This window comes from Pongo abelii, chromosome 19, assembly GCF_028885655.2.
Source record: "Pongo abelii isolate AG06213 chromosome 19, NHGRI_mPonAbe1-v2.0_pri, whole genome shotgun sequence".
Taxonomy (NCBI): domain Eukaryota; kingdom Metazoa; phylum Chordata; class Mammalia; order Primates; family Hominidae; genus Pongo; species Pongo abelii.
Window position 1 is genome coordinate 2,970,662 of NC_072004.2, and position 5,888 is coordinate 2,976,549.

Genomic DNA, 5,888 nt, shown 5'->3' on the forward strand with positions numbered 1-5,888 from the left:
AGAAGAAAAAATATTTAAAGCAAAAATTGAGCTAGAAACCAGAACACAAAGTTAAAAAAACAACAGTTCTTTGGTCTTTTCAATAAATAGTTTTGGGACTATTGCAAAAGGATGAATTGGAACCCCTACCTCAGATAATATATAAAATTAACTCAAAATGGATTAAAGACCTATGTAAGAGCTAGAGTTATAAAAGTCATAAAAGGAAATACAGGCATAAATCATTGTGACCTTGGATAAGGCAATAGTTTGTTAAATATAACACCAAAAGCACACAACAAAATGAAAAGCAGACAAATTGCACATCATCAAAATTTAGCACATTTGTGCTTCAAAGGACACTTAAGAAAGTGAGAAGACAGCTTATGGAATAGCTCACTTCTCACATAACAGAAAATTTTATTTTTTCCTATTCCATAAGCAGATAAGGAATTTCTATCTAGAATATAGAAAAAAACAAATACAACTCAATAATGGAAAAGACAACTAACAATGGTATGATTTACAAATCAGTTCCGATGTGAGTTTTTTCCAAGTAACCTCACTGAAACCATATAATAGGATGCATTTTTCTTTGTGTCTACATGATCATTTTCTAGAAAGCAGAGGTATCTGTATTTCCCTTTCTATATGAAGAAAATAGTGTCCGAGTGTGGTTTTAAAGACAAATGTGAAATAAAATTGTTTCACCTGGAAAAAAAAAAAAACAAAACAAAAAACAAGATACCACTTCCCATCCTCTAGGATGGCTGGAGTCAGTAAGTCAGGTAATAACATGCATTATCAAGGATGTAGAGAAACTGGAACCCTCATACACTGCTGGTGGGAATGTAAAAGGGTGCACCTCACTGGAAAACAGTTTGGTAATTATTCACAAGGTTAAACAGAGATTACCGTATGACCCAACAATTCCACCCCTAGGTATACACAAGAGAAATGAAAACAAACATCCACACAGACATTTTACACATATGTTCACAGCAGCATTATTCATAGATTATCATAGCATTATTCATAGATTATTGATAGACAAAAACCAAAACAACCCAAACACCAACTGGCGAATGAAAAAATAAAATGTAAAAATTGCGTAGCTGTAGAGTGGAATAGTAGGGCAACAAAGAATGACGTACTGACACATGCTTCCACGTGGATGACCCTGGAAAACACGACGCTCAGTGAAAAGCCAGGCACAGGGGAACACATATCGTATGAATCTATTTATATGAAAGATCCAGAACTGGCAAATCCATAGAGGCAGAAAGGAGATGAGTGTCTGCCAGGGGCTGGTTGAGATGGGCAAGTGTGGGTCATTAAGGAGTTGTGGGGGTTTCTTTCTGGAGTGATGAAAATGTTCTAAATTTGACTGAAATGATTGTTGCACAACTCTGAATACAGTAAAAGACAGTGAACTGTAAAAGCCACTGAACTGTACATTGTGAATGGGTGAATTATATGGTATGTGAGCTATATCTCAATAAAGCTGTTAATTTTTTGTTAAAAAAAAGTTCTTTGAAAAAGTCAATAAAAGAGATAAGCCACTTGCTAACCTAAACAAGGGGATGTGAGGGGAGAGAGAGAGAGAGAACACAAATAGACTAAGTAAGTAATGAAAAGGAATGTACACACTGAAAAAGAAACTTTTAAAAATCACAAGACTGTTTTTGCAAAAGTCCATAAGAATAAATGTGTAACCCTAGATGAACTGCAATGTACCAAAAATAACCCTGGAAGGGATAAAAAGTCTAAGCTGATCATATTCCACAAAGAAAAAAAATATGTATTAATCATTTTTCTCTTGTTAATACTGTGATAGAAACTACCCTCAAATCTCAGTGGCTTAAAAAAGCAAAGATTTATTTGCTCACTTATATGACCTGCAAGTTGTGTGTACTTTTGGTTAGCACTGCTTCATGTGTCTTCGTCTTGGGACATTCCTTTACTTCCTATATTTAACCAGCCTTGCATTCCTGGGATATGCCGTTTTGGATGCTCTAAGAATGCCACTCTTAGAGAAAAGGAGAAAAAAGCAGAGAACTTACAGAAACCCACAATGGCTCTTAAAGCTTTTGCTTGGAACTGGCACACATCATGTCCAGGCAAAGAATGGGAGTGTATAATCCTTTTTCAGAGAAAGTGGAAAACAATTGACAGCAAAAACACAGTCTAGTCTGTCAAGGACCTACCCTCTAAAGAAGTGCCAGGATGACTTAGCATCACAGGAGATTTGCCTAGGCATTTAAACGGAAATCTCTTTTTCTATTCTGACTCTAGAAACAGAAGAAAAATCTTCCAAAATACTTTTATAAAGTAGGTATAACATTGATAAGTATTGCACAAAATTAAAACCACAGAAGAATCTCACTTGTGACTATTGATACAAAACTCAAAGCAGAAGCAGAAGCTAACAAAACACTAGAAGAACACTACATCTAGGCTGGGCATGGTGGCTCACACCTGGAATCCCAGCACTTTGGGAGGCTGAGGCAGGCAGATCACCTGAGGTCAGGCATTGAAGACCAGCCTGGCCAACATGGTGAAACCCCGTCTCTACTAAAAATATAAAAATTAGCCAGGTGTGGTGGCGGGCGCCTGTAATCCCAGCTACTTGGGAGGCTGAGGCAGGAGAATCGCTTGAACCTGGGAAGCGGAGGCTGCAGTGAGCCAAGATGGTGCCACTGCACTCCAGCCTGGGTGACAGAGCTAGACTGTGTCTCAAAAAACAAAACAAAACAAAACAAAAAACAAAAAAAATTACATGTTCATCACGTGGGATTGATTCCAGGAACACAAGGCTGGTTAAATACAGGAGAAACATAATCACCCATGGAAATGCTGAAAAGACATTGTTATAGACTAAAAGTCTATAAGAGGAATCATAACTTGTTGGACAAGTTCCCTTCCCTCTAACATCCTCCTCCCAGCAAACCCATCCCAGCCTCAGCAGAGAGGCTTTGGCAGGAACATGCTGTGCTCAGTTTTACTGTAGCGGGAATGCTCCTTTCCCTGGGGTGGATGAGGGTCTTGCTCTGAGCCTGCATTCTTGGGTCTGGTAGAGAGCCAGGCATCCATCCCAGCGCCTGAGTCTTTGCTCCAGTGGAGAGGACATGGCCTTCAGAGATCACTGGCAGCCTGGTGTTTCTGTCCAGCCCATGGGACCCAAGCCCTCCTCTCCCAGCTGTTCACACAATTCCTCATCCCTACTCACCTCTCTCTCCTTCTGTCTGTTGCTGGCTGCATGTAGAGCACAGCCGATTCCATACTCTTCTCCCCCCAGCACTGTATCTAGATGAACCTGACCTGTGACTCTGAGCTTCCCTTACTTCCCCACCAGTGATGGGAGTCTGTCTTTCTTGTGACAACTTACCTGTTACTCCTCAAGGTATTCTCTTACCTATAATCTCTCGTTTCTCCCTTTTGTTAAAAGAATTCGCATTGCAATTAGAGGTGCTGTTTCACAGCACCTACTTCATCTTTTCTGTCAATTCAAGAATCCTCTCGCAAGCATCCTGAAGAGGGGTTTTGCCTGCTTAGGGACCTACAGCCATGGGGAGCTCCCCCTCAGCAGAGCGACCTACTGCACTTTGAAGAAGCTTCCGTTTTACCCTGTGACACTGGAAGTCCAGGCACTTTTTAATACTAATGTGTTTAAATTAATATGTGTTTTTAAATTAGGATGTGTTTTTAAAACACTTTTCAGTTAATACTATATTTTACCTGTGTAAAATATAATATTTATACACATTTACAATTATAATGCATTTACCTGTGTTATTAAGTTACCAGTCTTTATTCATTTTTTTCTCATTATTTTTATCTCTTTTTGCTTTCACATGAAACTTTTGATGATATATTCAGTTTTTACTCTACAAAATAGATGATCACTTCTGGAGTATTGATATTTATATTATCTGTACCCTATGTAGGTTTTTAAAATTTACATTTTCATGCTGAAATATTTTAAATGCATTGACAATTATAATGCATTGACAAATATAGTGCATTTACCTGTGTTAAGTGTTTTTCAAAACATGATTCTAACAACGTGTGATTTCCTCTTTCTATCTATGCAAATGCTGCCTTACCCTCCCCTCCTCTATTCCAGCCACTCTGAGCCACTTAGTGCTCTGAGGGTGCATGCTTTGGCCTCAGCTCTGGTGTAACATCCTCTAGAAAGCCTGTTCTCACCAGCAAAACCAAATGAAATACCCCTCCAGTGTCTAGAATGCATTAGTGTCCTCTGCTCCTGTGACATGCTATGCATCTCTCTACTACAACACGCTACACTGTGTTTCTAGCCTGCCTCTACTACTGTTTGAGACAATGAAGAAACAGTGATGAACAAGCTGAAAAGGAACCTACTTCCATAGAGGAAAAGACAGTGAACAAGTAAACCTAACCAAGATAATTGCAACATGCCAAGTGCCACGAAGTTGACAAGCACAGGATATGCAGAGTGCCATTAAATTGACAAGCACAGGATATGACGGAGCATGACCTGTATGTGAGGGTGGCTTCTCTACACAAAGGAGTCAAGAAAGGACTCTGACTTAAAGGCTTGTGAGCTGAAACTTAACAATTAAGACTTGTTAGTAATTTAATTGGAATCATGTTGTATTTATATTTTGTTTGGGGAGAGTTAGGATTTTTATGATACATTTTCCCAGCCTGGAACATTTTCCCATTTTTTACATCTTGCTGATTTTCTTCATAAAATGTTGTAATTTTCTTCCTATAGGTTTTATGTTTTACTTGTTGCATTTATTCTTAAGTGTTTCACAGATTTTGTTGTCATTGTTGCTGCTGTGATTTTTTTTTTCAATTTCTATTTTTAGCCTGTGGTTACCAAAGCCGAGAAAAAATATATAGCCTGCACTCATATATATATATGTGTGTGTGTGTGTGTATATACGTATATATGTGTGTATATACACGTATATGTGTATACGTATGTGTATATATACATATATACACACACACATATATACATATACACACACACATATATACATACACACACACACACACACACACACATATATATATATATCCCTTGTGTCTGTCTGTCTATCCATCCATCCATCCATCCCTTGCATCCAGGCTTTTATATGCAATCTCTACCCCCAGATACTTACAGGGTTCCTAGCATATAGTTTATACTCAGTTAATATTTGTTGAATGAGTGAATGTCATACTGTTAGTAAAGGAAACGTCACCTGTTCTTGCCTCTTGCCAGAGATCCACTTTGAGGGTAGAGAGCTTTGAGTACACCTAGAAAATGAGAAGGAATCAACTTGCTGTGGTCAAACACAAGAGCCCAAGAGTCCAAGTTTTCGAGTTTGAGAGAATTGGACTTGAGTCTTGATTCTACCATTTAAAAGTTATATGAACTTTAAATAATTGTTAAATGATTATTTATTACTTTTAGAGATAGGGTCTTGCCCTGTCACCCAGGCTGGAATGCAATGGTGCAACCATAGCTCACTTTAGCCTCAAACGTATGCGCTCAAGCGATTCTCCTGCCTCAACCTCTTGTATAGCTGGGACTATAGGAAAAGGCCACTGTGCCCAGCTTATGTGAACATTTTAAGTAATTTCTCTAAATGTCAACTTCCTCACCTGTAAATTGAGATAATAAATAGTTTCTTCCTTTTACTGTATTGTGAAGGTTAAATAAAACAGGTAAACGACTTTGGAAAGTATCCTGGACAGTAAGCTCTCAATAAATGCTGATCCGTACTCAATAGAGGTTGGTGAATATTTATCTTTGAAATTTAAAAGTTCCAAGATATGTACAGTTATAAGTCATTGTTCTTCAATAATTATTTGCAGAATTCTGAGAGCCATTTAGATTTCCAATTGCAAGTCTCCTTCTATTTTAGTACAAA